Consider the following 12,187-nt stretch of genomic DNA (forward strand, 5'->3'; position numbering starts at 1 on the left):
CCTTCCCTCCCTCCCTTCCTTCCTCCTTCCCATTCTCCATCCCTTCATCTCTTCCTTCCTACGCCCCACCCTCCTTCCTCCTCCACTTCTTCTTCTTCTCTCTGTCTCCTTCCCTGTCTCCATCCTCCTTGCTCCTTCTCCCTTCTCTCCCTTGTTTCCACAGGCTAACCGATCAGTAGCTGATTCTCCTCTGACACTGAACAGCAGCGGCTCTCAATGAGAATGGACACACATTTTGTTGTTTTCGATGATGATGAACAAACCCTCTCTCCAGCTTCCTGCAGATTTTTCCTTGTGATCTGCTGATCTCTACTGTCTTCACATGAAAAGTATCTAGAGCTCAGTGTAAGCTGCAGTCAGTAGAGTTCTAGCAATAATAGAAAAATATTTTGTGTTGCAGTGTTCTACAATCTGAGTCTGAGTTGGATTCATCTTTACGTTTTCATTTATCCATTGATTTTCCATCTCATCCTCTCTTCTTGCTATTTTTAATTTTAGAGCATTTTTATTTTTTGACTTCCAGCTTCCTAAAAATTATTCATGATAATTATTCAAACCAACTACTTCATATCATTAGACAGTGAGTATAGTTTTCTGAATCTTATTTGAAAGATTATAACAGACATTAAAACTGATCATATCACTTTCTTGTGTGAATATATTATAAATATATGAAAACCAAAGGAGAGAGAAATTCTGACCATAGTTTGATGAGAAAATATGCAAATTTTTATTGAGAAGCAGGAATTGATTCCAGTTTAACAACGTGGGGAATCACTTGACAAAATTCAACTCAAGGCGCCGTGGCTCAACAGGCTAATCCTCTGCCTAGTGGCGTTGGCACACTGGGTTCTAGTCCTGGTCGGGGCACCGGATTCTGTCCCGGTTGCCACTCTTCCAGGCCAGCTCTCTGCTGTGGCCAGGGAGTGCAGTGGAGGATGGCCCAAGTGCTTGGGCCCTGCACCCCATGGGAGACCAGGATAAGCAATGGCTCCAGCCGCGGCGACCATTGGAGGGTGAACCAATGGCAAAAGGAAGACCTTTCTCTCTGTCTCTCTCTCTCACTGTCCACTCTGCCTGTCAAAAAGTAAAAAAAAAAAAAAAAAAAAAAAAATTCAACTCAAATTATTTAAGACCATGTCAGAAAGCTGAATGATATGGACTTTCAATTTCCTCCACAAGCTTGCAGATTAATGAGAATGAGCAAGTTAATTTCATTAGAGCCTATTGTCAATGATGGGCAAATTGAAAGATAAAACAGGATTCCACAAGAATTTTCAAGAACTTGGTCTATCTTTTCCATTAATTAGAATACAACTAATAGAAAACTCAATGGAAAAAATGCTGGTTCATGAGAATAGAAATAATGATGATTTGTGATTAAATGGTGAAAAATAGGAATTTGTAGTGAATGTGAAAATTGGGAGTCAGAAAAACAGTTTCATTTCTTTTATGAGATTTGGTAAAGTTGTTGACTATTCTGAAGTTCAATTTTGTTAATTCTGAAATAGAGATTATAATAATGAGTCCCGATTATTTTAAAACTTTGGTTTGAGAATTAATAGATCACATATATGAATCTACTATGTATGTAAAATTATTGAAAACAAGACTTTGGAGAGGAGTTTCAGGTTTTGGAATAGGCACATGGAGCACAGAGAACACTAATCTTTCCTTGTCCTAATTGATCAATATCCAAAGGTTTCTCACAAATAAATAAAAGTCAAACATCGTAAAGCATAAATAAAATAAAAATCTGTAAATATGAAATATTTAGCATGTTACTACTGAAAAAATAAATAAAACTATAATGTAGGCTTCTTTTTCAGCAAACTGGAAAATCAATAATCTTGTATATAGTTAACACATATAAGAGTGGAGAGAACAGGGACTTGCATTGCTTATGAAAAGCATACAATCCTTTGTGTAGCATTCTCAAATTCTTTTTTTTTTTAATTTTTTTTTTGACAGGCAGAGTGGACAGTGAGAGAGAGACAGAGAGAAAGGTCTTCCTTTTGCCATTGGTTCACCCTCTAATGGACGCCGCGGTAGGCACGCTGCGGCCGGCGCACCGCGCTGATCCGACGGCAGGAGCCAGGTGCTTCTCCTGGTCTCCCATGGGGTGCAGGGCCCAAGGACTTGGGCCACCCTCCACGGCACTCCCTGGCCACAGCAGAGAGCTGGCCTGGAAGAGGGGCAACCGGGACAGAATCCGGCGCCCCGACCGGGACTAGAACCTGGTGTGCCGGCGCTGCAAGGCGGAGGATTAGCCTAGTGAGCTGCGGCGCCAGCCAGCATTCTCAAATTCTAATGCATGCACACTTTAAGTCAGTAATTTTGGCACTAGAAACATTGCTTAAGGACCCATGGACTGTCCAATGGAATCCAGGATTGATTTACAAGTGAGAAGTTCTTCCTTTTCCACTTTTAAAAATATAAGTTGTTTTAGAATGAGTTACAGAGAGGAGAGACAGATCTTCTGCCTGCTAGTTTACACCCCAGATGGCTGCAATGGCCAGCCCTGGGCCAGGCCAAAGCCAGGATAAAGGTGCTTTATCTAGTTTCCCACAAGGTTGCAGGGGCACAAACACTTGGGCCATTGTCCACTGCTCTCCCAGGCCATCAGCAGAGAGCTGGATCAAAAGTATCAACTGAGACACAAATGGGTGCCCATATAGGATACCAGCATTGCTGGTGATAGACTTACTTGCTATACCACAATGCTGGTCCATTTTTAAACTTTGAACATGTGTGTGTACTGATCTGGTAACAAAATAGTATTGTTAACGTCCACCCTGAGGGAGACTCAAAAGGAGCTCCAGGTTCCTGGCTTTGACCTGGCCCTGTCCTCGCGATTGAGACAACATGGAAAAATGAGCCAGTAGATGGAAGATCTCTTTTTTGTTCACTCTCTCCTTCTGTCCCTCTCACTTTGACTTTCAAATTAATATTAAAACTTTAAAAATATGTGAAATCACTGTATATATTTGTTTCATTTCACTCTTCTTAAGAGTATGTGTGCAAGAGATTTTACTTCTTTTATTTTATCTAATTATTTCCTGTTCAAGTTTAGGCCAATTACACTAGGTTCCATTGACGATCATCTCTCTTCCTTTTATTACTGGCTAGTTCTTTGCTCACTGTTGGTGTTGATGATTTCCATCTAAGAGGATAATAATTCCAGCATCATATTAAATTGTGCTGCCTCCACTACCTACCCAATGGGAAAAATGCCGTAGTGTCTGACCAGAAGTAAACATAAATGATAATTCTGTTGGCTTAATCATCATGCCTGTTGCATGCTGTGATTGAAATTAGAGAAATCCATTTCAGCTACCCCTTGACTATTGTTAGTGATTCCTTACATATGAAAAAGAATTAAAATATGAAAATACATAGATCAACAGAAGCATAACTTGTCACTGAATTTGGTATTTTATTTAAAAAGTATTTGTAATTTGGGAGATAGTTTTAACTATAATCTTTTTAGTAGATTCACTATGGAATTTCCAAAATCTGTTAAAAATTTCATAATACTGTGCTGTCTACTAAGCTACCAATCATTTAATTCATGCTTTTCAAGTTGCTTAGTAGACATAATCTATTTTATGCATTTACTTACTTTGAATTTACAGAGGTTTCTGAATTTATTTACATCTTGATAATGAGAAAAACAGCACAGCGACCCTCAATAATAAAGAAGCAACAGAAGAATAAATAAATTTCCCTAGGTAATTAACGTGGAATTTGAAACAAAATTTTGCATTTTCATGTCAGTGTTGTGTGTGCATCACAGATATTTATGAAACTTGAAAATAAGCAACAAATTAGAAATTACCTTTGATAATTTTGCTTGCAATTTTTTTATAAGATTTATTTTATTTATTTGAAAGACAGAGTTACTGAGAGAGGTAGAGACAGAGAGAGAGGTCTTCCATCCGCTGGTTCAGTCACCAGAAAGCCACAACAGCCGGAGCTGCGCCGATTCGAAGGCAGGAGCCAGGAGCTTCTTCCAGGTCTCCCATATGGATTCAGGGGTCCCAGGACTCAGGCCATCTTCTACTTCTATCCCAGGCCATAGCAGAGAGCAGGATCGGAAGAGGAGCAGCCGGGACTAGAACCAGCGCCCATATGGGATGCCGGCGCTTCAGGCCAGGGCTTTAACCAGCTGTGCCACAGTGCCGGCCCCAACAAATTTTCAGCTCTATTGAAATGGCATTCGTGTCCATTAAGCACATATAATGGGTTCTCAAAAAGTTTGGCCGGCGCCGTGGCTTAAAAGGCTAATCCTCCGCCTTGCGGCGCCGGCACACCGGATTCTGTCCCGGTTGCCACTCTTCCAGGCCAGCTCTCTGCTGAGGCCCGGGAAGGCAGTGGAGGATGGCCCAAGTCCTTGGGCCCTGCACCCGCATGGGAGACCAGGAGAAGCACCTGGTTCCTGGCTTTGGATCAGCGCGGTGCGCCGGCCACAGCGCACCGGCCGCAGCGGCCATTGGAGGATGAACCAACGGCAAAAAGGAAGACCTTTCTCTCTGTCTCTCTCTATCTCTCTCTCTCTCACTATCCACTCTGCCTGTCAAAAAAATAAAATAAAATAAAAATTAAAAAAAATTCATGGAAAAGGAAATACGGGGACTCTTTATATTACTACCTCACAATTTTTGTTTTGTAAATTTAAAACTATTTGGAAACAAAATGTTTAAAAAATAAAAAAAAATGAAGTATATTAATACAGGATCACAATAAGTAAAAAATACATGAATCATTTAAATGAAAGGTAATGCACATTTCCATGTACTTTTTAGGTCCCATCATGTGAAATGTTGCCAGTGTCTCAAACACAAAACTTTGTCCTTATGATTTGCATGTACGTTGACTGAAATTGCCAAAAACGTCATCCCTTTGCTTAAATGCTTTTTCTGATATCTACAAACCAATGTTTTCATGCAAATGGCAGGATCATTTGCAGAGAGAACCAGCAGATGGAAGGAAGATTCACTCTCTCCCCCTCAGTCACTCTTTTTCTATCGTCTTTCAGATAAATCAATAAACCTTATTAAAAACTAATAATGTGAATGCTAGTATGAATAAGGATACTAAGAGTGAAATGTTAGTAAGACATAAAAAAAAGCTGACAAAGAAAAGAATGATGTGGTAAAACTGAAAGGACTGAATTTATCAGTTCATTCTTTAAAATTATTAAACTTTATACAATCAGTTTGCTGCAAAAATATTAGATTTATGACCTCAAGAAAGAATACATATATTTTAAATTTTCATTTTACATGGTTATCACTGCTCAGCATTCCTTTTTCATTTTCCACTTGTAAAGATATAGATAAATAAGAAAAACATTTTATTGAAAAATTGGGGGAAACAGAGTAAAAGGATTTTCAAGAAGTTATATAAGTTATATGCACCGACTTAAACAGTGCTTCAAGCAAGACATTTCGTTAAGATGAGACTTCATTTGAACTATATTTGCAAATAAACCATTTTCTGCATTTTCATAATTTATAATAAATACATTTATACTTTATCTCTTTCAGAGATGGAGAGATAAAGTTAGAAATAGATGCAGAGGGAGCCAAACACATACATAGACACAGACACACACACACACACACACATACACACATGAAAGAGGGAGAGAGAGAGAGAGAGAGAGAGAGCGAGCATGCCTTTCCACTGAATCATTCCCCAAAAGCCCTTCTTGACTTGGCTTGATTGGAAGAGAAACTGGGATCCCGGAATTTAATTCCGATCTCTCACAAAGGTGGCAGGAGTCCAATTCTTTCAGACAGTACTTCTGCCTCACAGGGTATTCATTAACAGACAGGGCACTAGAGACATGCATCTGAGTCAGGTTTTGAAACAGAGCACTCTGATACCAATGTGGGCAAATTTGTTAACAATTTAAATACTAGGAAAAATGCCCCTCAAAGTCAACCATGCATTTCCTTGTTAAGATACTCTTAAATGATTGTATTGGATTGTTTTTAATAGCACAGCTTTTCAATGATACTACTTCTTCTTATAAGTTTAACTCACTAAGGTCTTTTTTTTTTTTTTTTTTTTTTGATAGGCAGAGTGGACAGTGAGAGAGAGAGAGACAGAGAGAAAGGTCTTCCTTTGCCGTTGGTTCACCCTGCAATGGCCGCCGCGGCCGGTGCACTGCAGCCGGCGCGCTGCGGCCAGCACACCGTGCTGATCCAAAGGCAGGAGCCAGGTGCTTCTCCTGGTCTCCTATGGGGTGAAGGCTCCAAGCACTTGGGCCATCCTCCACTGCACTCCTGGGCCACAGCAGAGAGCTGGCCTGGAAGAGGGGCAACCAGGACAGAATCCGGCTCCCTGACCGGGACTAGAACCCAGAGTGCCGGCGCTGCTAGGAGGAGGATTAGCCTATTGAGCCGGGGCACTAGCATCACTAAGGTCTTGATATTGGATTTTAAACAGCAATGTAAAGATATTTTTGGAAGCGGGCATTTAACATAACAGTTAAGCTGCCTGCATTCCATGTCAGAGTTCCTGGCTTCAAGTCCCTGCTTTGCACCAGATTCCAGATCCCTGCTATTTCACACCTTGGGAGGCATCAAATGATGTCTCAAGTAAGTATTTGGGTCCCTGCTACTCATGTGGGAGACACAGATAGAGTTCTTGGCTCCTGGATTTGGCCTGGCCCAGCCTTTGCTGTCACAGATGACAGTGCAATGAATCAGCATATGGGAAATCTGTTGCTGTGTCTCCCTTTCCACCTCACAGAAAGAGAAAGAAAGAAAGAGAGAAAGAGAGAAAGAAAGAAAGAAAGAAAGAAAGAAAGAAAGAAAGAAAGAAAGAAAGAAAGAAAGAGAAAGAAAGAAAGAAAGAAAGAAAGAAAGAAAGAAAGAAAGAAAGAAAGAAAGAAAGAATTTCAAAATAATATTCTACTCTTATCACTCATACATAATTCCAATGATTTGAAGTTCTGAACTTTCTCCAACCAGGTGTTTAAGGAAACAAGGTTGCTAGAATCTGAATATTTTTGCTGCTCAAAATCCATATGTTGAAATCCTTATGCCTAAGGGTGATACTATCAAGAGACAGAGCTTTTGGGAGGTGAACATATCAGGAAGGCAGAGCTATGCCATTAATTGTCAAAGTGCTTGGACACACTGCTACACATGTGGGAGTGAAGAATGGTGTTCCACCCTGGCTTCCTCCTGGCCCAGCCATGGCCATTGGAGTAATTTGGGGAGTGAATCAGTGTATAGAAGACCCCCCTCTCTCTCCCCTGCCTCCCTACCCTTCAAACCTGCAAGAAACATGTCTATATTGTTTATAAATTATCCAGTCTGTGGCAGTTTGTTATAACCTCCTGAAGAGACCAAGATGATGAAGTAATACTTATATGTTACAATTTAGTAAGAGAAAGGCAATACAACGTTTTATTCAAAAATAAGAACTCCAGTGATGATGAACTGTTCTGTTTTCGCAGAAGAGACACTGAAGATTCTTCTAAGCAACTACATTTCCCCAAAAAGGCTGTGAATGAAATTGTCTGAAAAATACAAATTGTTGCTGGCAAAAATTGTTCTTTACTTTCCTATATAGACCCGTATCTCTACACAGGCCTGTCCACACTACCCCCTATGGAGATGGAAACAAAAGTTGTATGTAATAGTTTTCCTGGCATTCTGTGGTATGAATGGCTTTGTCTGGAGCTACAGGAGGCAATAATAACATTATTTTTTGCTCAATAATTTTCTCAGGCTGCTACATATCTTATTTTTAGAGGCTCATGATCCTTGCTTAACATTTTCTAATAGCCTTTCTGATAGGCAGTTATGAACACTCTAATGTCCATGAAAAATTACTAAATGTGTCTACTTAAAGCATTTGTAAATTAAAATCCCAAATATATGTCAGACAATTAAAAATAAGTGTCAGAGACAAATTGGCATCATAATAAGCATAGTCCTGTACAGAGCTGAACAGCCTAAAGTGAGTATATTTACCAGATACAGTTTGTGATGAAAATCATAACCTAAGAAAAAATTAACATTGTTACAATCTTAGGTTTTATTGGCCCTCAAAATTGGGAGGACAGCTATTCTTGTGTTTAAGTTTTTTAAAGAAGTATGTACTTATATGAAAATTAGAGAGACAGAGGGAGAAGGAGAGGGGTGTGTGTGAGAGAGAGAGACATGGTCTTTTCCCTGATTTAATCCCCAAGAGGACAAAACAGGCAGGTCTGGGCCAGAAGCCAGGATACAACGTTGGTTTCTCACATGTGTGGCAGTGTCCCAGGTACTTAGGCCATCCACCACTACCTTTCCAGGTGCATTAACAGGAAGCTGGTTTGGAAGCTGAGTAGCCAAGGCTCGATCCAGCTCTCCAATATGGGATGCTGACATTGCAAGCTATAAATTAATATGCTGAACAACACCAGGCCTGTTTCTTCAACTTTTAATATGTAATGGTTGGATTATGAGTTATGTTGATTTTTGTTAAAGTATTAAGAAGATTACAAAAATTTAAGATAAAACAATTAAATACATATATGTTAACTAATAAAGAAAATTTTCAAATAGGAAGAAGAAAAAATGTGGAGCAACAGAGACTAAACAAACCTGAGAGAAATATAACGATTAAATAATTGAAAGCTTATTGCTTTACATCCCATGTAAATCCATTGTACAACTGATCTATGTAGTTACACTAGGAAAGACAGAAAGTACACAGTCTGGTAATGCTACTACTTCTTCCTGTTAGCATATGAGAAACACCTCAACAGCCATTGGGATACTTTTCTTTAGCTTATGAAAACTTATCATTTATTCATAGAAGATAACAAACAATACTTTATATATCTTTATACACAAGGAAAGAAAGTACTGAGTAATTTTATAAAGACCTATTTTCAATATTTGATAATTATATTGTGTTAAAGAATGGATGGAACTTATATCTCCACCTTTTAGTGATACTAAATATTAACTAAAGTTTTAGGAAATAATATACCTATAGCAAAATGGAGAAAACATCCAATATTAAAGTAATGAAGGTTGACATACAATGTAGTTCATCACCGAGTTAGCAAATCAGATCTGGTCGTGCAATATATTCCAAATATGTTATTATTTAACAATGCGTTTAATGATAACATAATTATTTGATGGAAACATTTTTCATGAAAGAACCATGGAAATTGAAAAATCCATATTTGGTTTCATTATGATCACTCCGTTCTTGTCACACAGACTTTTTTACCATGCTTTCTGAACTACCATCTGCTTTCACATGTATTGTTCTCCTTTTCCTACAATGATTTTTTCTAATATACTGATATGCCTTTTTCTCTTTGCAGTTTTCTGATCAAATTTCACTCCTCCTAGGAACCATTGCTTAATATTACCTCTAAAATGGATTTCTTCTTTTTTCTTACAATTTTCATTACTCTATTTTTGTTTTGTTTCAATTACTATTTGCTTTTTGTTAGTTACTTAGCAGTTGTTCTATCCTAGGGTTTTTGCAAAGGATGTTTTTGCTAATGTTTCCTTAGTTTTGTGATTTTTATGCTCAGATTTTGCTTAGTCTGATTACTTGTATTAAGCAGTATTTTTCTCCTTAAGAAAAAAATCGATTTAATTAAGAGCAAAGAACATAAATTCCATTGATATACGGATTCAAAAGCAAAGGCACATGCAAATTCTCCTTTGTTTCAAAGTAGAACAAGTTGACTAACACAGGACCTTGGAAGACCCTTGACCAAAGAGATGACATGATGGGGAAGGAGGTGAGTCAACTGCCTCTTTATGCCTGCTTGCCCCTAAACACATGCATGTGTCTGGGCCCTGTGCCACCAGGTACATTTCCAGTTGAAGAGTGAGGTCATCATGGCATTTGGAAGTGGTACAAGCAGCAGCCACAGCTCTGTTTTAAAGTAACAGGTTTGTTTAAAAAAACTTACGGATTAGACAAGGGTCCTCAGGCTCCAGTCTCCAGGAGAGATTTAAGAATAGTGATAGACCATCCCAAGGACCTTGGGAACCAGGTGACTTGCTTAATCAAAGGATTCCTAAGGAAATTTTACAGGATTTCATTATTACTCCTCTTCAAGAAGGGAGATAATAATTTACTTGATCATTTTAATTAGAAAGATATCTGGAGAAAAATTTGATAAAATAACTGTATAAAACAATTCATATATTTCATATTTCTTAAAAAATTATCTTTCTGTTTAATGACAGAAGACATAAATACTTGGTCCAAAGTAAGGTATATGGATCAAATCCAATACTCCCTCTGTTTTTCTAAACGATGTTTTATTGGAACAAAACTATGTTTATTCTTTTAAATATTGCTTTGGACAGGCACCACACCACAAGGGCAACTGAATGTTGCATTAGTGCCCACAAATGCATTTTAGTGGTTGTCTCTGTGTAGTTTATGTTTGGTACGTCTTTTATGAATTTCCATAATCAGGAATACTTCAGGTATATGGGGGAAAATAAGTCATAATTATCTAATAATTTTACATATGTATAGCCTGAATGCTAATTGCAGGGTCTTAGTCCACCCGTACAAGGATGGACTGGGCCCGAGGAAAAGGTGAGTGCGCCGCTCGCCCGTTCCCCAGCGTCCTGATCCCGGAGACAATCAGACGCAGCGGGGAGCCAAGTCTAGTAGCAAGGACTCATTTACTTTGTGCGAAACAGAACCTTTTATAGCACAAAACTGCAGAGTCATTGAGGCAGGGCTAAGGACCAACCAATCACTTAAAAAATCACCTTACAGGGATTTCTATAGGACTAGCCATATGTCTATACACTTGTTACTAGTTTTGTTACCTCCCCTGATGTTGCACAGCCAATTAGTTTTAGTGGTAAACAACTTTGGATTCCGCCCACCTTACTTCCTTTGGGCACCATCATGTAACTAATTTCCCCACAGCTAATCATGTTAAGCATTTGTAAATATTTTATTTTTCATGTAAATTATCTCTGAATTCCAAATTTTGATGTGTTGACATAACATTATCATCTAATATTTTCTTATATTTTAGATAAAGAAATCTCTATGTTTGGGGTTAAACTACGTGTATAATTTTTAAATATTAAATTCTTATTTCATGGAATTTAAGAGGCGTATTGTAGTGAATTCTGATAATCACACTATTAAACCAAAAAATTTGCATATTGTTATGGCTCTGTATATGAATGCAATATTCTTTCTTTCTTTCTTTCTTTCTTTCTTTCTTTTTTTTTTTTTTGACAGGCAGAGTCAGACAGTGAGAGAGAGAGAGAGATAGAGAGAAAGGTCTTCCTTTTCTGTTGGTTCACCCCCTATATGGCCACTGCAGCCAACGCACTGCACCTATCCAAAGCCAGGAGACAGGTGCTTCCTCCTAGTCTCCCATGCGAGTGCAGGGCCCAAGCACTTGGGCCATCTTCCACTGCACTCCCGGGCGACAGCAAAGAGCTGGACTGGAAGAGAGGCAGCTGGGACAGAATTCAGCGACCCAACCGGGACTAGAATCTGGTATGCTGGTGCCACAGGCAGAGGATTAGCCAAGTGAGCCGAGGCGCTGGCCACAATATTCTTTCTAAAATGATTTTACCAATCAATAAAAGATGATTTTGTTGAGATCTCAAGTTCAGAGAAGTTATGTAGAAAAGAATTAAAAAAAAAACCATGTTCTTCCTTGGTCTGAATATAAGGAGAATGGGCATCATTTATTCATCCAAACACTCATTCATAAGCACTTATAGGTAATCCTTCAGCAAATATTTATGTGTACCCACATTTTGCCAAATTAAGACAACCTAAAATCAAGCAACCTAAAATTCAATACTTATTTAGCTTTTGATAATAACAAATACTAGTAGGGAGCCTCAAAAGGTTCATATAAAATAAATAGTCTGAATAACTGTAGGTTTCGGGCCTCGTGGGCTTAAACTACTAGTTGGGACACTGGCATCCCTATCACAGTGCCTGGGTTTCTTATGACTACAGCTTCCTGGTAACAACGTGGGTCCTGGGAGGAAACAGGTGATAGCTCAACTAGTTGGGTCATTTTTCCCACATAGGGGCCCTAGATTAAGTTCCTGGCTCCTGTCTTCAGCCTGGCTTTGCTCTAGAAGTTGCAAGCATTTGAGAAATGAACCAGAGGATGAGAGTGCTCTCTCTCTCTCTCTTTCTCTCCCCC

This window comes from Lepus europaeus, chromosome 2 (genome assembly GCF_033115175.1).
Source record: "Lepus europaeus isolate LE1 chromosome 2, mLepTim1.pri, whole genome shotgun sequence".
In the NCBI taxonomy this organism is placed as follows: domain Eukaryota; kingdom Metazoa; phylum Chordata; class Mammalia; order Lagomorpha; family Leporidae; genus Lepus; species Lepus europaeus.